We start from the raw sequence: 22,967 nt of genomic DNA, 5'->3' as shown, positions 1-22,967 counted from the left end.
CATGACAAATAATTTATGAGCCGCATTGAGTTACCTGTCTAAAGCCAAACACGAACGAACGAACCTGATTCTTTTTCACTAATTACCACGCCATGTGCCTCTTAAAAAAAACGACGAGCCCCCATTTGTTACAACCAGCTCGTAGTTGCAACATTAACGAGAGGCAACACAGGTGGGCAAGTAGGAAAAAGAAAAGATTTATTTAACAAAATAATATATTTAACAAAAAAAACCAAACCATCATTAGTCAGTATATGAACGTCAGTAGTGAAGAATGCATGAGAGAGGACTGGAAGCTGAAGGTCTGCATGAATGTCAACGCAAGTAACAAAACCAAAAGGAGCCGCTCATTCAAGTGCCGTCACATCGTTGCGCGCTCTCCAGATCCACCGCGCTGGAGCTCTTATAGGCCCAATGATGAGCCACAGGTGAAAAGACCACACCCCCACTAATGACATACCTAAAACTTAACAAAAAAAAACCCAACAAAGACAGGCCCAGCACTAACTGGGATCTAACAATCTAATATATTCATGAAGATGTTTTAAGTGTAACAATGCATTGTGCTACAAAAACAATTTAATTAGCAAATGGATAACTCTTTCAAATGCAAAGGGGACACATAGTGCTGTGGCTGAGCTGTTACTAAAACCTGATAACTTTTTCTTGTAATTGTGCAAGGTGGTGTTCTTTATTTTATTTTTGACTCTCATGCAGAACCTTTTCAGACACAATAGAAAAAAATAAAAAGATTTTTAATTTCAGCCACAAACAATTTTTTTTCTGGTCTTTTTGAATGCACAATAAAGAGATACAAATACTGGAAAAGCCTTTTAAACAAGTTGCCCAGTTGGGCATTCAGTTAAAAAAATGAAAGGTCTTTCCTGATCCAGCTGAAGTATACTGTAGGTCATTTCATAGCTCCATTGAGTTATGTTCATTATTCTCTTTCGGAAAAAGATTGAACATGACAAAAGTTGTTCACAGCTGCCATCAGATGTGAGCTTGTCGCATCAAATTGTGAAAAGTGAAATATCAAGAACTCTGAACAGTATTACCACAGACAAAGAAGAAGGTGAACCAAGTTTTGAGTTTGCTTTTGATGATGATATTCTGGAATATCTGCCACCACTCCATAGGAGTTACTGGAGGAACCTTCAGATGTTGCAGAAAAATTTCCTGAACCTCAAGCACACCCAGTGATACACAGTGTGAACAGACAGCAATGCTACAGACAGAGGGAGCTATTAGAACTGAAACGATTCTGCAAAAACATTCACCCTGATGTCAGGGAAGACCTGGAACGAGATTTTTACGATGAAGAGGACAAAGAAGAAGTAGGAGACATTCAAGAGCCAGCAAACCAGTTTGAACAAACCGGCAGCAATTCAAATGGAAGCCCGGATCAAAAATATTTGGAGTGGGACAAGAATCTGAGAAGTGAAGTGCAGTCCATGCGCTGGATGTTTGAGAACAAACCCTTTGACTGCATTAAGGATGACTTGGATAACAAAGGGGATTGCAAAAAGATCATTCAGCAGGAAATCATTCCTGAAGGTGACGTTAAGAACAGGGCTTTGATGTTTGAGATGCAGTCCATGGACACACTGGAAATGCAACCTGATTTGACTAAACAGAACTATCTAGTGAATGAAGTGGGGAAAAGAGATGTGTGTGGGGCCGCCTGGTTGTTTGAGACAAAGCCGATGGATACACTAAATAAAATTCACACTGGTGATGAGCAAACCAAAGAAGTCATCTTCACACTAGAAGCCAACGAAGGGGATGTTAAGTCTGTAAGGTTCATGTTTGAAAACCAAGAAATGTATTCTCTGGGTGACACTGAATTCACTCCGAGAGGAAACAGAGAAAGGTGATGTTAAAACAATGGCTCTATGAAATGCAGCTTTTCAAACACTGTATGGTGTTTGAGACATAGCCTATGGACATACATAAAGATGATGCCAACTCCAGACCTGTTGCCACAGAACAGATTATTTGGAGGTAATGTTTGCTCTGTGGGACACTTATTTGAAAACGCTCCACCGGATAAACTCAAAGAGCTTCCAGAAGTGGGAAAACTAAATAAAAAAGCTGTGTTTGAAGAAGGAAGAGGTGATGTGAGACACCAAAAAATGGGTGTTTGAAAATAAACCTCTGGAGAACATTAAAGATGAGGATGATAAGTAAACTGACTTAAGAAAACCGTAGCATCTGATGAAGAAAGAGGCGACGTGAGAAATCAAAGATGGCTGTTTGAGAACACACGTTTGGAACATATTCAAGAGGAAAAGAGAGAGTTTGTGAAAATAATTTATTCAGAACAAATAGATAGAAGTTACAAGGGTGATGTCCGCAGAACTTGTTTGGTGTTTGAGATGCAGCCGATTGATACGTTAAAGGGTGATTCCAATGCCAGAAGAGTAAGCGCAGAAGAATTTAGCTGAGGTGACGTTCAGTCTGACAGACACTTTTTTGAGACTGCTCCCAAAGATGAGATGAAAGAGCTTGCCGAGGTGGGAAAGCTCAAAAGAATGATGACATCTGAGGAGAAAGAAAATGTTTGACACCAGAAGTGGTTGTTTGAGCCGCTGGAGCAGATCAGAGAGGAGAGAAAGGAAATAACAAGAACGGTGAATATGGAGGAAATAGAAAATGTGGATGTGAGCAATTAGAAGAACATTTTTTTAAACATATGATTTAAACCAATATGACGAAATTCAGAAGATTCAAGTTGAAAGTGTCACCACTGGCTCTGTTAGATCAAATAAAGATCTATTAGAGTCCATGCCATTATACGCTCTGCCAGACAGCTCTGGGCATTATCATGAGGTCAAAACCATACAGCGGGAAGAAATCGTCACAAATTCGTCACAAATTCGATGAGAGCATCACTAAATTCCAAATCATTAAGGGCATACCACAACAACACTTAAAATCTGGAGATGTCAAGACGGCAAAATGGCTCTTTGAAACCAAGCCCCTTGATGCCATTACGTTCCCTTGGAATTATAAGGTTCTATCTGCATTCCGAGTAGTTTTGAGATATTGAGCTTCAAAATCTATCACATAATGTAAATATGATGACACAGAATAAGAATTTGTAAATAACTAAATTTTGACAAAAATGGCAAATAGAACCTTATAATTCCAAGGGGACGATTAAGTATTTTAGCAATAGTGAAGACGAGGAGTGTGTTACTAGGGAGAAAGCAGAAATCAAATGTGATGTTAAAACCTGTAAGTGGCCTTTTGATATCTGAGACCAATAGACATGCTTTATGAAAGAGCTTAAGAGTACAAAAGACTCTGGTGAAGTTCAAGGCGATATGAGAATACTGTATGCACCTTGATGCCATACAGGATAACTCAGAGATGGTGTTGCAAACTTGCATTGTGAAACAAGAGGACATTCATGGAAAATATGTCCAAATGGCACGTTTCCTGTTTGAGACCGAGAACCTGGAGAAATATTATGGAGATCGAGGAGCTCTTAAGAGTGTTACTGAGATAGACATACAATTTGGGGACATGTCTCGGATGAAATACATATCCGAGACCCAATTTTCTGATGTTATGAGCTCTACCTTTGAGGATTTCATGAGACAGCTGAGGAGTGCTTAAGCTAAGGAAATTCATAAAGGAAATGTTGGAAGCTGCAAATGGCTATTTGAAAACCAACCCATAGATAAAATCTCAGAGACCCCCGGTGAGCTAAAGGAGCTTGCATGGTACAAGATGTTCAGGGAGGCAATGTGGATAAAGACAGATTCATTTTTTAGACCTACACATTAGATGAGATTCAAGATGTGTCCAAATGAGGCCGAAATTAGGAAGCTGCAGAAAGTCATCAGAGAGGATGAGGAAAAATGAGATGTGAAAAAGTGTGACATAATGTTTGAGACTGAGTCTCTCTATGTCATCCAAGAGAAGTGACAACACTTAAAAAAGAAGAAATACAACGAGGTTGTCACACACCTGGACTCATTTTGTGTGTTTTTTGCCCCTGTTACCCAGTTTCTGTCTCTATGTGGTTTTGATTAGTTCCCAGGTGTGTCTAGTCATTTCCGCATGTGTTCCCTGTTAATTAAGTCATGCCATCCACCTGTGTTTTCCCAATTCTCCTTTGTATAAAAGCCTTGTCCTTTCAGTTCTGTTTTGTCGGGTCTACTCGTCTACTCGTCTACTCGTCTACTCGTCTACTTGTTACGTGTCAACTTGTCCGCTTGTTACCTGTTACTTGCCACTTGCCTCTTGCCACCTGTTACTTACTACTTACCTTGTCTATGGTTGATTTAATAAATCCTTGTTTCGTTTATCCCTCGGCTCCGTGTTCCTTCCAGCAGCGTAAGCCCGTGACAGAAGACCCGACCTAAAAAGTAAAAAAAAAACTGCGTGTTTTCCCTCCGTTTTGTTTTCTGTTTTTTCACAGTCTTTTCTTTCCGTAGTGTGTCATGGATCCCCTCTATCGCCCCGAATACCTCCTCCTCCTGCTGGAGCAGGAGGGACTGTCTCTCGAGGACCATATCAGACGGTTTCTCTTGATAGCTAATGCCACCAGCTACCCGAACCACGCGTTGTCGCCCGAAGATGGTCCTCGGGAGGATTTCGCCGCATTCATAGAGTGGAATCTGGTGAGAAATGGGTCACCTCTCACGGTCGGCCCAATGGAGGATCTCGCCAGGTCCACTCTGGACCCAGAGCCCAGCCTACAATCTCCCCACGGTACGAGGCATAAGCCCGAGCCCACCGATGACGGAGAGCCAGAGAGCAACCCGTCAGACCAGGTGCGAGAGCCGGCGACACTGCCCACCACGAGGGAGCAAAATGTGGAGCACCAAATGGGTCAAAATGAGGGGGTTTCCAATTCACCTATGCCAGATCCTCCTGTAAGCCCAGGACGGGCTCCTGATCCTCTGTTAAGCCCAGGAAGGGCTCCTGTTCCCCCGTTAAGCCCAGGACGGGCTCCTGATCCTCCGTTAAGCCCAGGAAGGGCTCCAGCCCCAGAGCTTACTCCAATGCCTGCTCCTCCAAAATTCCCACCCTCCCACCCACTCCTGCCTCCTCCTCCGCTGTCGTCTGGCTGCCCCTCTGCTCGCCCTCAGCCTACCATCATTGTGGTGCGAGCTCAGCGGGACCGCCATCCTCCAGCGACGCCTTGGTCGGCGTCTCCCTCACCTCCGCCTCCAGCCTCTGAGGCCTGGACTCCGCCTCGGCCCGTTGACCCGTCGGCTCCACCATGGCTCCTAGCTCCTTCCTCTCCGCCGTGGCCCGGCAGTCCGCAGGGTCTGGCGTCGTCCATCCTATGCCTCGGGACTCCACTCCTCCGGCTTCGCCTCATCCCTCCGTCCCTCCGGCTCCGTCAGGCTCCTTCATCCCCTCGGCTACACCTCAGTCCTCGGTCACTCTGGCCTCACCGCGGCCTTCCGGATCCACATCGCCGCGTCAGTCACCAGAACCATCAGTTCCGCCTAGGACCTCCGGCTCCTCCCCGTCACCCTGGCTCTTCGGCTCTCCGTCTCCGCCTCGGGCTCCTCCTCCACTTGCTCTGTTGCCGTGGGTCGAGTCCCTGGAGTCGGTGACCATTCCTCCTCCATGGCTCCTTCCTCCGTCGGCCCCACCTTGGGCCGTTATGGCTGTGGACCTGGGTCCTGCTGGGTGCCTCCTGCTTCAGATCCTTCCTGTCTCCTCCCTGGCTCCTCCCTCCGTCATCTCCTCCCTGGCTCCTTCCTCTGTGGTCCCTGTCTGCTGGCCTCCCTTTGTTGTTTCTACGGTGCGAGGACGCACCTACCGGGAGGGGGGAGTACTGTCACACACCTGGACTCATTTTGTGTGTTTTTTGCCCCTGTGACCCAGTTTCTGTCTCTATGTGGTTTTGATTAGTTCCCAGGTGTGTCTAGTCATTTCCGCATGTGTTCCCTGTTAATTAAGTCATGCCATCCACCTGTGTTTTCCCAATTATCCTTTGTATAAAAGCCTTGTCCTTTCAGTTCTGTTTTGTCGGGTCTACTCGTCTACTCGTCTACTTGTTACGTGTCAACTTGTCCGCTTGTTACCTGTTACTTGCCACTTGCCTCTTGCCACCTGTTACTTACTACTTACCTTGTCTATGGTTGATTTAATAAATCCTTGTTTCGTTTATCCCTCGGCTCCGTGTTCCTTCCAGCAGCGTAAGCCCGTGACAGAGGTGATGTAGTAGGAGCCCATTGGCTGTTTGAAACAAAGCCTCTGGACTCAATTAGAGAGAGGGATGAGGTCTATCTTTTAAAATCCATTACAGAGAAAGATATCCAAAAAGGTGATGTCAGCTCAGCAAGATGGAGGTTTGAAGATGAGCAGGGAGATCTTCAAATGAGAAGAAGATGAACAGGGAGATCTTCAAATGAGGATCTACTCTTTATTAAATTTCCTAAGGAATCAAGCACTCAGAAGGAAAATATAATTGGAGGTAATGTAAAAGGGTGCCTAGAGAGACTTTGCAATCCAGACACAGAGGAGATTGTGAGAATTAAAGTGGATGAAGCAGAAAGGGGAAAGGCGAGCTTTTATTCTACATGTATTGAGTCTGGTGCACTGGATTACCTCAAAAAAGTTGCAGGTAGAGCCAGATGAGGCTGACCCAGGTGAAACTGAAAGAGAGGAAATCATCTGTGGTGATTTTAAGGGAACAAAACTGAGGCTGACACGTAATAAAGCTCAAACCGGTTTTCTGGTTGATAGGGAAGATATAGTCCCAGACCATGTTCATAACACAGTTAAGGTTTTCATGATCGAGCCTCCAGTCTCATTTGAACATTTACTGAGAGAAGAGATTGTGAGAGGAGACCTGCAAGCAGCGATTAATTCACTAACACAGTCTGTAAACCGATCGGTTGTTTCGGAGAAAGAAGAAGTGATTCGAGCTGATTTACCTACAACCCTTAGGTCTCTAGAGGAGGCCCAAAATCAGCCAAGAGAGGTGGAAAAACCTGAAATCATTCCTGGTAACATCAAAGGAGCGCTGAAATTGCTAGAAGACTCTGCTTCAACCAAGGTGGAAATTTTCATAGAAGATTTAGTGCCAGGTGACATCAAAGGTACATTGAAATCACTGGAGGAGACCAAACATGCAGTGACAGAGGTGAAGAAGGAGGTGATTGTAAAAGGTGACATTCACAGAGCAATACAGAGTCTACAAGAAGTATGAGGGAAAGGTTTACCAGCAGGAGATCGGTGTCGAGAGAGATGTGAAGGGTAAGACTCAGCTCATGCTTGAGCCTCCTCCATCTTCCAGAATGCAATGCTGGGCAAGCACAGAGGGCGACGTGAAGCTTTCCATGAAATCACTCTATGACACCCAAGAGCAAATGCAACCAGGGAAAGAATAAGTGATAAAAGTAGATGTTAAGGGCACTATGAAATCCTTAATGAAAACAGCCCAGAGAGCTAGCCCAACGATTCCCCGAAGGCAGCCTATAAGAAAGGTCAAAGGGATCCCAAGCCCCCTCTGCCTCCCCCTCCAACAACGCCTCCAGATTATGATAGCATCTCCTTCACCAATCCTCCTCCAAACATTAGGGGTGATCATGATCTTCAGCATCCTCGTCCTCTTCCATGTGATCCATCCAAGACAGAACTTGACCTTTTACCTCCTCCACCAACCCCACCACCTCCTCCTCTCGCTACACGCACAGCTGAGCTAGACCTCCTCCCTACACCTCCCACAGAAAAGGAGCTAGACCTTTTTCTGCTGCCCAACATAACACCATCCAAACCCACTAAATGACTTTCAAACCCATCAAAGCACCAACACTGTGCAAAGTACCCAAGCTTGAGCCAGCGATTTCATTTGAGAAAATGGATGTGCAGGCTGCACAAGAGACCAGAATAAATCTCACCACATCATCATTTAAGTGCACTGTGATATCCTCTGAAATTCAGTCTGCATTTACAAAACAGCCACCTGAATCTCCACGGCTTCCCAAGAAAGTTTTCACCACTTTGACGCTCATCCCACCCGCCTCTCCTCCTCCACCGTGCAAATCCCCAGGTAAGCAAATTCAAAACCCCATTAATACAAGCCGAACAGAAGTACAGACAGCATAAGGAGGAAAGCTGCACACCACCTCCGCCGCGCTCACCGCCCTCTGAGATTTGCATGCACGAGTCAGTCAGTTCAGCCCTTGAAATGCTTTCTTCAGAGAGCACGGGCACGGTGCAATCAGAGGCAAGCATATCATTTGATTTCACTCAAGAGAGAGCTCAAAAGAGTGTGACCAAATCCGAATCAGCCACAGACTCATATGATTCATCCAAGCACACAGCTCTTTCAAACGCTCCCCCAAGCAAGGCTTTGATCGCTGCCACAAATGAGAAATCTCCTCCAGAATCTCCTGTTATTTCCTTAGTTAAACAGAACATAATCTCTTATCAGTCAATGCAGGGCTCTTTGGGTCAGCAGCAGACCACCTCCACTTCAACTAAAAAGAAAAAGAAGAAATCCGTGATGACCAATATACAACAGGTGACGAGGACGGTTATTAAAAACACAACCAAAGAAGAAATAAAGTCCTCTGATAAAACAGACAAACCTCAAAGTGTTTACTAAAACTCAATTTGAGAATATTAAAAAAGATGTGAGCAGCATATCTTTATCTGAAGACAAAACAAAAGAGGAAAGCTCTCCAAAGAAAAATCGAGAAAAAAACTCCCCTGATCGATCAAGACCAAACAAAGAGAGTCAAATTAAGGATGCTGAGCAGAAGCCACAAAAGGTCAACAGTCAAAAGGCTAGGAAAGTTAGTAAGAACGCTAAACTGGAAAGCAAGGAGAAAGCCACAGTGGAGCAGGAGAAGGCTCAGGTGAAAGAAAGCAGAGAAAAAAAGCCCCACAGAAACAGAGAGCAAAGTGGAGATAGAGACCAAAGAGAAACCTGTAGAGGGGCCCCCTGCCACTCGGCAAAAGAAAAGGAGGAGCAAGAATAAGAAAGGCAGAGAAGCCGCTCAAAGTAACAATGACACATCCATCTCGCCCACAGAGGCCACGCCTGCTGAGCCTAAGTGGCCAGTCCTGACATCTGATGAAAAACAAGACAAAATCACAGATGTGCAAACACAGCACACCATTCCTATAGGACACACTGAGGTTTACAAGGAGGTCATCAAAACTTAAAGTACAGTCCAACAGCAGAGTGTCCAGGAGGAGGGCGTGATTGTAAAACTTCAAAAGCAGGCCAGTGGAAGCCAGCAGACTCCTGAAGAATCAAAAGATGAAAGCAGAAATTTTCCAATAAAAATGACAGGCAAATCTGCACAAAAGGAACCTGCTGAGTCTTAAGCAGAGAGCTCCGGCACATCTCTAAGACAAGCCGAAGCGCAGAAGATGTCTCATATCTCAGAATTACAGGGGGTTGCAGGAAAAATGGACACTAAGTCTGTGAAGACGCTGCTCAATGAAATGCCCGCCCGATTTCTGGGGCCAGGAGAGAAGAGTGATTTGGAAGGGGTAGCTGTTGAACACAACGAACTGAAAAAAGCCTTGAAGCTAGGCTAATGCACTTTGACTGCACAATTGAAAAGCATGAATGTGAGGCCATCTCTGAAAAATTGGTCTCTAGTGGAGTGATACAAGGAATTTTAAAGATTTCTATTGGTTCTACAAGGTGTGAAACACAGAAGGTGGTCAAAGAGGAGACGAAGACAGCATGTGAGAGCCGAAGGCAACAAATGAGTAGCGTTACAACTCTTGGCCCCAGAGCTCCATCCCCATTGTTACAGATGAGCTCTCCCTCACCTACGTTCATCACCATCAAGCAGCTCAGAAATGTCACAGCTACGCTCTCCCATGATGCCTGATCCGATGCCTCACGTGGTGCCAGTCATAGGAAAGAAGTCCGAAAAAGGTTGAAAAGGAGATTCTTGGGCCTTCTAAAATGCAAGTTGTGACCGCTGAAGTGAATAACGCTAACGTAAGTGGAGATCCCATTAATATTCCAGAGTGCTTAGGCCCCAACACAGAGGATTCAGAGCCTGAAAGTGCAGAGAAAGAGAAGGAAAATCTCACTAAGGTTGACCTGTCTGGACTAACCAAGACAATGGAGATGTCAGAAGGCAAACTGGTATTAGAAAATAACCAATTGACATTACAGAGAAGCCTGGCAGGGAAACTGACGAACTGGAGCTTGATACGGAGAAGACAGCAAGACAACAAGAGGATATGGCTGAAGACGTGAAGAATTTTAAAAATGTTTCTGAAATGAGTGAGGAAAGTTCCCCCATCAAAAAGGTACAAAACAAACAGGAGGAACAGGAGTCAAGAGTGAGTGAAATTGTATCTGAAGGTTCAAAGCCTGAGCTTCCTCCTGAGAGGGAACAATGCTCCCAGCTTAGCTCCCCTCTGCTTCTGCACAAAGATGCAAAAAAGTAGACAAGTGTGTCGATCCAACAGGCTTTTCAGAGACAGAAACATTCACTGAACATTATTCTTCTGTTGATGAGTTCGGCACTAAAATTATCGGATTAAGAAGCACCACAATGGTTTCTACGCACACTCAAAGTGTTGCGCCGCTACACGTGCCGTTTTTCTATGCTGATGCTGTGAAGAAAAAGACGTCAGAGGTGACTGTGTCAACTGAGGTCTCTGCAAAGGAACTGATTAAAAGCTTCCATAAAACCTGGACAGAAAGTGAGAGTGTGTTCAAAAGCATAGGTGTCACAGGTGAGAGAGCCAAGCCACCTGCTAGTGCATCAAACCTAGACTGCTGTGCTGGGTAACTGACTACAGTGCATGATGGGAATGAAATTTAACAGCAAGCTACTGCAAAATGTCTAAGGTACATTACCGGGCAATCTGTGTATGTTATTAATTTATGTCTTTCCCCAGGTGACAAGTCCACAGTTAGATGAGAAAACGTGTATATCAATGTGACTCATCACAGTTATTTGCATGATACTAGCTGAAATGAGTTAATTTATTTATTTTTCATGTTTACATTTAATTTTTACTTTTTTTAAATTTACTCATACTATCTGGCATAAATATGTGTCCTTTATTTTTTTTTTATATTGATTGTGTAGAAAACTGAATTGACTAAAACTTGAAAATCTTTTGCCATCTTGCCAGATTCGAGTACCGAAGTCAGAGATGTGTGCGGTGTGCAAGCAGAGGGTTTATCCCATGGAAGGTCTGACAAAAAAGGCCAACAAAAAGAAGTTCCATAAATCCTGTTTTTTCTGTGAGCACTGCAATAGCAAATTGAGGTATGTCATCAAATGTTGTAATATGATATTTGATAGTGTTTGATCTTGGATGTCCTGAGGATGAGGTCATCCAAAATTTCAGCATATTTTCATTTTTGGGTGAACTATTCTTTAAAGTAATTCAATTTTCACCTTGCGCAAATGAAAAAAATTCCAAAGATTCCTATAAATGGGCCTGAGTCATATCTAGTCTTACAGCAGAACACACTATTGTGGTATTGTTGTGATGAGTTTCTAGTGTGTATTGTGTTTTAAAAGGAGCATAAACAGACAATTTATCATATTTAGCAGTAACATAAATATTCTAGTACGTCTAACAATGCAAGTATTCCAACATAATCAATTCTAAAATGATTTCTTTTGCATAAAATACCATTATTTGCAACTCTAAGATAAAGTATCCTTCATAAAGCCATTCAGATAGAAAGCTTGCAGTGCAGTTCTCAATTACAAACTATGCAAGTGTAGACAGCGCTATATATTTTCTGTGACTTATGAAACTTCTTGTCTGACAGCCTTGGAAACTTTGTCTCTCTTCATGGACATTTGTACTGCCAGCCACATTTTAAACAACTCTTCAAGTCTAAAGGGAATTTCAAGGATGGATTTGGACAAGGGTTGCAAAGGGAATTACAGGACGTTCGGGATGCAGGGAATACAGACCATGACACATCGGATTGGCGATATTCACTTTCACAAGTAGCATGTGCTCTCAGATGTGTTTGAAAAAGAAGCAAATAAACCCGATCAGAGCCCTAACAAAATTTCTGTAGCATGGCCTCCGCAAACAGCCTCTCCGAAAAAGACATTCTCTTTGGATCAGGATGTGAAATTGGTGAAACCCGTTTGGCCCCCAAAGAGCGAAACTTAAAAGTCTCCAAAGTACCAGCGTTGGAAAGCAACTCAGAAGACCACACTTTAGGAGGAGTGCAACACGGCCTCTGGGCCGGCGGTGAAAGAGGAACGGTGAGAGCGAGGGAGACATCTCATCGATCAGCGACACACAAAGCATGTCAAAACAGCATGAAGTATTGAGGGAGCTTTAGAAACACAAGGACACATCACAATGATGAAGAGCTTCGAATGCAGGGTGAAAATCTGGCCATCAGATGGGTGAGGAAAGGTGGAGAGAGAGACAGTGGAGGTGAAAAGGTAACAGGAAGTTGATAAGGATTTTGGGAAATGATAAATATGTTGTGTGTGTGTATATATATATATATATATATATATATATATATATATATATATATATATATATATATATATAAAATAGGCACTGGTTCAGATGGTTTGTGTGTAATGTTGAAAGAAAGAACTGAAGAAAAGTGGAATTATGAAGAGACAGAAAACGTTTAAAAAATAAAACAAGGTTATATTTTACTCCATGATCGAAACATAGAAATATGAACTTACATTTTGCATAAAGAAAACAAAGCCTTTTTACATGACAAAGGGCATTTTAAAAATTAAATAAAAAAAGTTTTGTAAGTCAATTCTGTTTTTTTTTATTTTTTATTCATCAAAGAATGCTAAACCAATGTTTCCACTATATAATAAGCACCAAAAAAATAATTGAACACTGATAATAGTAATTATTAATTTCTGAGCACCATTAACAATCTAGAAGCAAGCCAGGTAATTTTAATTATAAATATAAATATAAATATAAATATAAATATAAATATAAATATAAATATAAATATAAATATAAATATAAATATAAATATAAATATATATAAGAATATAATTTATTTGTTAGTATATTTATTTATTTAGTTAGTTAGTCATGATTCATCAGATTCATGATTAACAGGTTAACATGATTAAAGTTGCTAGGAATTTTTTAGAAAGTCTATTAAAATGTTATATTTTCATTGCAGCAATTAGAACATTTCCATCATTTCAATGTACAAGTTCAAAACTTTAATAAAAATAGCTGATATTCAACTTTGGGGTGCCAAATATGAGGGTCTATTTTTTTTTTGTACACTATATTCTAAAGTTTCTGTATTTCTGTATAAAAATCAGTTCTGTTGAGGATAGCTATCTGAAATTACTCACAGCATTTTCTGCAGTGCATTATTTGTGTCCATGGAGAGAAGACAATTTATCACTAAATTGAACTCTAGATAGAAACTTTAGATTTTCATCACTATATTTTTGCATTCTTTTTATACTGTATCCTGGGGATTCTTTCCACATTTCAACCTTTTTTAATTATTATTATTATTTGTAGTTCTTCCTGTGCAGCACCTGGAGTGCTGTGTGGGAGGAAGATGAGCAAAACACACATTTGTAAATCTCTTGTCTTGTTTATAATAGAAGTGTATGTTATTCCCTCTCTAAACAGAAAATATTTTGTGAGGAAAATTATCTTTTTAGAGCAAATTTTTTGGTGGAATTACAATAAAGTATTTATCACAATTCATGCACTCAGGTTAATTTCTTCATTTTATATGAATGAGTAAATTAAAAAAATCTTAACTTGTGTGGTTGAAAACACACACGCTGTTCATATTTCTTAAAAATTGTTTTGTTGTGTCGATAGTTTGCTCTATAGTGCATCGAGGCTATTTTTATTTTTTGGCACAGCTGTACTGTGCACAGCTAAACACTTTTCATCAAGCATAACCTTACTCCTCTAAACAACATCGAGAGACTTTTAATGTAAACCATTCTGACACGTGATCACATAAACTGCTGGCCATTTCAGCTGCACTTCAGTTGTTATTGTGCTTGAATTGAAATCCCTTAGCATCACTCACAGTGAGAATTTCAAGGTGTAGTCTTTAAGCAAACCTGTAAGACTGTTGTAAATCAATAGCTCTTGCTGTACAGTCTCCTTAGGGAGAAGTCTTAGATTGATGGAAGCTGGAACACTCTTTTTTACAGCATCAGCAGCTTCAAGACCTCAAACTACACTCATTAGCAGGTCGTTAAAGGGAGAAGGGTCATCACAATCAAATGGTATGTGAACTCTTTTGAGTTCATCTAGTTTGTATTTTATCGTATTTGTATTGTGAATTAACGAGTAAAAAAAGAACATACATTAGCATTCAGCAATTTCTTTAAATAAATGAATATGCTTCTTCAGCAAGGATGTATTAAGTTGATCAGAAGTGTCAGTAAAGCATAATAATGTTGCTAAAGATTCCTGTTTCTTTAAATAAATGTTGTTCTTTTAAACTTTCTGTTCATCATATTATTCTGAAAAAAAAAAAATGGTATGGTGACATTGTCTTGTATGAAAATTTCAGGCTGATTGGGAGAAACTTGCTGGGAAGGAATCGCATGACGTTGAAAGAGGTTCTGATAAATATTTTCATACACTTTGCCATGTATCTGTATAAGAGAACCAAACATGCCCCAAACCATCAAACCTCCTCCACCTTTCACTTTACACACTCAGGCTTTAGTCTTTCACCAGTTTGACAATAAACATATTGTTTCCCATCAGACCCAAAAAATGAAACTTGCTCTTATCACTAAAGTGAACTTTGTACCTGTTTTTCTCTCTCCATACAACACATTCCTCAGCAAAGGTGAGCTTAGCCTTTTGATTCTTTCTGCTGATGAGAGACTTGGTCACTGCAGAGTGCACTTTCAGTCCAACTTCTCTTAAACTCGATGAGACAGATCTATACCCTGTTCAACGCTGAACTGGCGAGCAATTCCAGCTGCAGTGTTGAACCGATTCCCCGGTGAGAGTCACCACATTGTCCTGTCCTCTCGACACTTTTCAGTCGCAGGGTTTTAATAACCTTATAGCTGCTCGCCATCTTGCAATCTCAGTGAACATTGAAGGAATGCTGCCAGTTAAATAGTGTCTGTCGTATAATTAAGGAAATGAGCACCATGTGCCAGATTAACACCAATAATTGGAGGAAACTAAGTGTTCTCTAGTTTTGATCAGTTCTTTTTCAAATACCTTATTGAAGTTTTTTATACTGTCTGAATACAATTAATTTATTAAATACTGTATGCTTAAAAACTGCCCTTCTAATCCTGTTAGAATAACTTAAAAAAGGACTAAACAGTGATCTTGAAATTTAGGAAATTGTAGGTGTGTTCTCTAATTTTGATATGCACTGCTTATAACTGTTTCCTTGAAAATATTAAGCAGCAATATACTGTTTCCAACATTGATAATAATCAGTAATGTGTCTTGAGCAGCAAATCAGCATATTAGAATGATTTCTGAAGGATCAGACTGTTTGAAGATTGAAGAATGATGCTGAAAATTTAGCTTTACATCACAGGAATAAATTACACTTTAAAAATAGTACCTTAGAAAAAAGTTATTTAAAAAAAGTTTATATTGTTTATATTAAATTTCTCAGTTTTAGTATTTTTCCTGTAATTTTGATCAAATAAATGCACCCTTGGTTTGTCACAGTGTCTGGGTTGTGTCCCTGGGTTTCCACTAGATGCCCTTTCTCACGGTGTCTGTCACCTTATCACTTCCTGTTCCCTTATTTGGTCACCTTCCTCCTTGTTAGTAATTGATTTTTCCCCACCTGTCTCCTGTTCCTCTCTGTGAGCCTGGCCCTCCGTCCCTCCCCCTGAACCTCCTCCGGTCCTCCTCCCTCCTGGTCTCTCTGTTTTGTGTCTACACTTCTGGTATCTGTTCCCCATGATTTTTTTTTTCTGGCCCTCCGTCCCTCCCCCTGAGCCTCCACCTGTCCGCCTCCCTCCTGGTCTCTGTTTTGTGTCTGTCGTGGAGCGTCTGGGAGCCGCTCCGTAGAGGGGGGGTACTGTCACAGTGTCTGGGTTGTGTCCCTGGGTTTCCACTAGATGCCCTTTCTCACGGTGTCTGTCACCTTATCACTTCCTGTTCCCTTATTTGGTCACCTTCCTCCTTGTTAGTAATTGATTTTTCCCCACCTGTCTCCTGTTCCCTCATTATCCTTCTGTGTATTTATACCCGGTCTGTCTGAGTCTGTGTTACGGAGTCCTTGTTTAATGTCCTATAGTTATTCATGTCCGTCGCTTCTTGCCTTGCTTTGCCTTGTCTTCGTGTCTTGTTTATGTTCGATATTCTGGTTTTGACCCTGCCTGGACTGTTTACCCCTTTGGTTTACCCTTTTATTAAAGACGTACTCGCAATTGGTTCTCTCTCCTGTGTTTTCCGTAACACCGATCGTGACATGGTTAGCAATAAGAGGCTTCTTTCAAAGAGAAAAAAAATTCCAAAACTTATGAATGTTAGTGTAGGAAAAAGCCTAGTAGAAATTATGTTAGACTTTACCTTTTACACTTTTAAAAAGTACCAAGTTTTAATTAGAACTGCTTTGTAAGTTCAGATATTATCAGACAGACTTTGTAAATTCAGTACATATCATTCTCCCTCTCAGACCATTTTAATATTAACATTTATAATAGATAAATATTTGACAGCAGAATGTTGCAAGTGGCCAATCAGAAAACAAGTTTTGCAAAGATCCGTGCAATTCAATTTAATAATAAAAATAAAAAAATAAAAATAATTTTTTTTTAATAATATTACGCCATTCATAGTTTTTCTGATTATTCTATTTTGCATGTTGCATTAGCACATAAATTACCTATAGATCCAAAGATACCTACAGTATATTTAGATCTAGAACTCTCATGTCGAGTAAAATACTTTCCCTTTAAAAATTAATGAATTTTGGAAGAGCTGATTATGTCTCACAAGCTCTTGGTCTGAATTATCTATGGTTTCTCACTGATGTGGATGTGTCATGTTTTTGCCTAAAACATGATGCATGTACAGTTATCCATACTTCTCAGGGCTCACTACATATGAAATAAGTGTTTATACAACTCAGCAGTCCATCTACTGTAGAGCTCAGAAACCTTCACTAGATCATTTATCTCAATTACTAAGCTCTCTCATATTTAGGCAACTATAGCAAGTGGTTTAATGCTGTGAAATCCTTTGGCCTCTCGTCTCAGCAGGGTGTGAGCTAATCTGAGCCATTCATCCAATACGAGTGGAAAAAGCCAGAGAGAAGAAAAAGAAAGATGGAAAGCTTTGCTCTTCAGCCTCCTTTTGTGTTTGGAGTTAGTTACTCTCATCTCGCACACTCTTGTCTGGCTGGATAAATATGATGTGTCTATCTGTCTTTGTGCTTTCACAAAACCTCCAAGAGCACATGAATCATTGAGCAAAGCCCATCTTCTACAGAGACGCTGTCAGATGATACAGAGAGAAGGATGGAGCTCACCTTTCTTACCCAGGTACCTCAGACTAAGTTTTATTTAAATACCTTGACAGGAAATAATTCACACACAAGATTAAACTGTATAACAATTTATTCATCCATATGTCTGTTTTCATGTAAATTAAAAAAAAATTATATATATATATAAGAATCAGAAAAGGTCCATACCAACCTTGCATCAGTATAGTCTTCTGCAGGGTTATCATAGTAAACTATAACTAAAAGAAAGAATGAAAATAAAATGTTAAATAAAAATAATAAACATTTACTGTTAACTGAAATAAAATCTGTTATTTAAAACAATCAAATTGACGAGTCAACTTTTCTAATTTTTATTTAGTTTATGTACTAAGTGAACTCAGAAAATAATAAGACTATACAGACAAAACACATAAATAAAAAAGTAAATAAAAATTGCAAAAATGTAAATAATCATGAAAAAATATTCAAAATATAATCGTATGTCAGTGCTACTAAAATAACATTCATCTGAGTGCATAGATTTGTGTCAGAAACTGACATTTTAGTCAGTGTTTATTATTAATATACCTGTCCAAGGAAGAGTGAGTTAAACAGATCAGTTTGGTTCATAAACAAATAATACAGACTAATTTTGTTAATCAGAAAAGATTTAACTGAAAGGGATGATTTATTTATAGATCTGACATTACTGCTTTCATGAATGTTGCAGGAAAAATTAGAGCGGATGTCCACATTTTCTATGAACAAAAGCTCCAGTTCAAAATTGATTATGATTGCATGGGAAAGAGTGACCCAGTATATTATTATTTGATTTGATGATATTTTTTTTTTTTTTATGAACTGTTCCTTTAAAAAAAGAATAAAACAGAAGCATGACAGTGCATGGCTGCTTTGTTTCCATGGAGATTGTGAACAATGACTTTTATTCAACAATCATTTATTATCCTTTGACCTAGCACAAAAATATAATCTTTTGTGACATCAGTTGTTAAAATGGGCAACTCAATTACACTGGCAGTCAAAGTGTGAAACCTATTTATTCAGTTAATTCAGACTCTGAAATGACATGAATGGAACTACATTATATGTGACTGATGTAATGATCAAAATAATGTTTCACAAATAAAAACTCTGTCTGAGCTTCTTCTTCATCATGATTCCAGCTCTGCTCAGCTCCTCCGAAGCAACCTCCGTAGATTTTACCCCTTAACACCACCTCCATGGAAAGCCCCTTGGAAAAACATTCCATAGACATCCCCTCCTGCCACAAAGAGTTCCACTATGTTTTCTGCCTTCACAAAGCATCACAACTACCTCCTCACCATCCCTGGGATTGCATGATTGATCTGATTCCAGGTGAGCCAGTGCCTCGTGGTAAGATCTATCCAATCTCCTTATTGGAAAAGAAGGCCATGGAGGAGTATGTGGAGGAAGCTCCCAGACAGGGTTACATCGTCCCATCCACTTCCCCTGCTGCTTCAAGCTTTTTCTTCGTGGCGAAGAAGGATGGTGGCTTGAGGCCCTGTATAGATTATCGAGCATTAAATCAGATTACAGTCAAGTTCCGTTATCCTCTTCCCCTCGTCCCAGCTGCCCTGCAACAACTTCGAGGAGCCACCAAATTCTGCAAACTAGATTTGCATAGTGCATATAATCTCATCCGTATCGACAAGGGGATGAGTGGAAGATGGCATTTGTGACCCCTACTGGCCACTATGAATATCGGGTGATGCCAAATGGCCTAGTCAACGCCCCTTCGAAAAGCGCTCCCCTCCTAGTTCACCCAGACCCAGAACTCCCCTTCGTGGTGGAAGTGGATGCCTGCACCACTGGAGTGGGAGCAGTTCTTTCTCAGCGGCAAGGGTCCCTTTCTCAACTCCATCCATGCGCCGCCTTCTCCCGGAAGCTCAGCCAGGTGGAAAAGATCTACAACATTGGAAAGAGAACTGCTGCCAATCAAACTGGCATTAGAAGAATGGCGACACTTGCTTGAGGGAGTGGCTCATTCATTCACGATCACAAAAATCTGCAATAACTTAGACAAGCAAAATGCCTAAACCCCCACCAAGCTAGATGAGCACTCTTCTTCACGAGGTTCCACTTCACCATTTCTTATAGACCCGGTCCTTGAAACATCAAAGCTTATGCCTTATCCTGAATCCATGCCTCCGAGAAATGTATGGATGAGCCTGAGACCATCATACCCACTCAGCTCATCTCCAGCCCTATCCAGTGGACCTCCCCGCCAGTCGCCCTGGTCACACCTAGGAGTGGACTTTATTACAGACCTACCTCCCTCTGATGGTAACACCTGTATCCTGGTAATAGTCGATAGGCTCTATAAATTCTGTCACCTCATTCCCCTACACGGTTTACCCACTGCCTTGGAGACCGCAGAGCTACTATTTAATTGGGTATTTCATCAATTCGGCCTCCCCGAGGACATTGTGTCGGACCGTGGACCCCAGTTCATATCCTGCGTATGGAAGTCATTTTTCTCGCTCCTAGGTGTGACCGTAAGCCTCTCCTCTGGGTACCACCCTCAATACAATGGCCAAACAGAATGGAAAATACAGGAAGTGGGTCGGTTCCTCAGGACCTTCTGCCATGGCCACCAGGACTCCTGGAACCAGTTCCTGGGCTGGGCCGAGTAAGCCCAGAACTCCCTCCGTCAACCATCCACAGGTCTTACACCATTCCAATGCATACTTGGGTACCAGCCCCCTCTCTTCCCCTGGTCAGGAGACCCCTCTGATGTCCCTGTTGTCGATTACTGGTTCTGGAAGAGCGAGAGCGTCTGGGAAGAGGCTCACCATCACCTCCAACGGCAGTGCGCATGCAAAAGATGGCAGCCGACCTTCGCCGAGCACCCACTCCTACCTTCCAACCTGGGCAAAAGGTCTGGCTGTCCACCTGAGACATCAGACTGCACCTGCCCTGATGGAAACTTAGTCCCAGATTCATCAGCCTCTTCACCATCCAGGAACAGATCAATCCCCTCACCTACAAACTCCAACTTCCTCCTCAGTACAAAATTCATCCCACTTTTCATGTTTCACTATTAAAACCTTTTCACCCCCCTGTCTCCACAGAGCCTGACCAGACAGAGGAACCCCCTCTCCCGTTGCCTCTGGAGGAAGGATCCATCTACAAGGTCAAGGAGGAGATTCTGGAATCCCAGCAGCGTGGTGGCAGACTAGAATATCTAGTTGACTGGGAAGGATATGGCCCTGAGGAGCACGCCTGGGTCCCTAGAGATGACATCCTTGACCCCACACTCCTAGAGGAATTCCATACATCACACCCGGATCGTCCAGCTCGTCAGGGTAGAGGGAGACCACCACATCATCAGGGTGTTCGGCCCTCAGGAGTGGGCCCTGTAGGAGGGGGTACTGTCACAAATCGCTCAGGCTCATCACCCAGCCAGTCACAGCACACTCCCTCACCTGAATACTGATCACCGGCACCTGTTCACAATTCACCATTTCACCACAGCACACACCTAAGTCATCACCCTGTCCGATCTCGTGGCTACACAGCAGAACTTCCTCTGTCTTAGTTACTTGCATTGACTCCTCTAACTTACCTCTCAACTAACCTCTTCTCCAGCGAGCCTACTCTCCTCCTGAGTAACTCTAGCATTCCTCCAGTGATCTCATCTTCCAAACCTTCCTCTCCAACATCATTGCCAAGGTGTGTGCAACCATTCAGCCATCCTGGTCACCCCCACTGTCTGTAAGATGAAAACTTATATCAATTCATATTGTCACTGACAACAGATAAACTCACTTGCATCTCTCCCACTGCCATCGCTATTTACTGTTTCACTAAATCTGCTGTCAACTAACCTTCTGTTCCAGAGTCTGTTTATTACAATATTGTAATAATAAATGGCATTTATGACAGAAATTATATTTTGTTTTCTTTTTACATTAAACACATTAAATGTTATACTTTGCAATATAATGTGTATTTCCATTTCAGGTTTCGGCCTTAGATTTCATATAAAATGGTATTAAAAAGGTCTTAAATTTAACTTTCCATTCCATCTCATGCTCAACAATAGGTCCTCTGCAGTGAATGGGTGCCATCAGAATGAGAGTCCAAACAGCTGATAAAAACATCACAATAATCCACAAGCAATCCACACCACTCTATTGAAAATGTCCACTCTCTGTTGTTCTCTCACATCTAAATCCACCCACATATTTGTTTCAGACTGTTTGTGCTTGTAAATGGTGCTGGATCTGTTTCTATTTATCTCCTGATTCCGATAAGATTACTTTTTTACTGAATAAAGCAATAATATGGTTATAAAGGCAACATTTATAGTTACAAAACTTCTTAATGATGGATTTGTTTCTTTCAAACATGTAGCTTTTCATTAATCATTAATTTATGAATTTATGGAGAGGTGTGGATTACTTGAGTTATTGTGATGTTTTTATCAGCTGTTTGGACTCTCATTCTGATGGCACCCATTCACTGCAGGGAATCCATTGGTGAGCAAGTGATGGAATGCTACATTTCTCCAATCAAATCTTTTCTGATGAAGAGACAATCTCATCCGCATCTTGGATGGCCTGAGGGTGAGTAACATTTCAGAAAACATTTCAATTCATTTTTTGGTGAACTATTCCTTGAAAAAACCCTAAAAGTATAAAACTTAAAATGCTTAAAATGACTCCCTCCCAAATAGGCTTTGTTCATTAGCTTCATCTGAAAAGTTTCTTAAGCATTAATCAGAAAATTAGAATAATACTCTTGTAATAATGACATAGTCAGAGGGAATAAACTCCAGGAGAAGGCCTAATCCACCTGTCCTTCCTACCCCAGATGAATAAAGTGCTGACTAATACCACTCTTAGATGGATGAGCTGAAACGCTAAGCACTATCAGGAGGGTAGGTAATGCCCACACATGTATAACTTCTTTCTTATATCTAAATGTTTTGAGTAGTGTATATATTTAACAGAATTGTTTCTGGAGTTCTAGAGGCAGTGGCATTGGGTCTGTGCCTGCCTGTGCAGCAGATAGTCAGTCTCTCTAAGGCAGTTAACTCTATTAGATTAGTGTTGTTAATGCAGCCAAACCTGACAGACCTCTGCTGCACCTGACTGGGTACATCCATCTGCTCAGAGATTGAGAAATGATTTTGAATAAATGCATACGATAAGGGTCAGAACGGTTGAAATAACTCCATAGAGTATTTCAAGTCAATTTATTTAGTATAACACTCACTTATACATATTGCTTCAGAGCAGATTTACAGAAATCATCCATTTATAGTCTCCAGTGAACAAGCCAATCAATGAAGAAATCTCCATAAGATGTAGTGAAGGTTGGCATTGATTTGACATGATTTTATGAATGTTTTCAAAAATATTATATGTTAATATAGTATATTATATATTATATTATTGTATTATATATTTATTGTAATATTAGCATCATTTGTACCTTTCAAAATGTATCTGTGTGTGTGTGTGTGTGTGTGTCTGTGTTGTCTGTGTGTGTGAAAAAACAAAGTTGTGTGAAAATG

The 22,967-nt window shown here is 41.2% G+C and overlaps 1 pseudogene; it reads left to right on the top strand.

Annotated features, from left to right (window-relative positions):
* Nucleotides 1-11,198, top strand: part of LOC132152558 (xin actin-binding repeat-containing protein 2-like) — a 32,808-nt pseudogene extending 21,610 nt beyond the window's left edge.
* Nucleotides 11,199-22,967: the final 11,769 nt, after the last annotated feature.

This window comes from Carassius carassius, chromosome 11 (assembly GCF_963082965.1).
Source record: "Carassius carassius chromosome 11, fCarCar2.1, whole genome shotgun sequence".
NCBI classification, from domain to species: domain Eukaryota; kingdom Metazoa; phylum Chordata; class Actinopteri; order Cypriniformes; family Cyprinidae; genus Carassius; species Carassius carassius.
The sequence above is the reverse complement of the archived record's forward strand: the minus strand, read 5'-3'. Positions and strand labels throughout refer to the sequence as shown.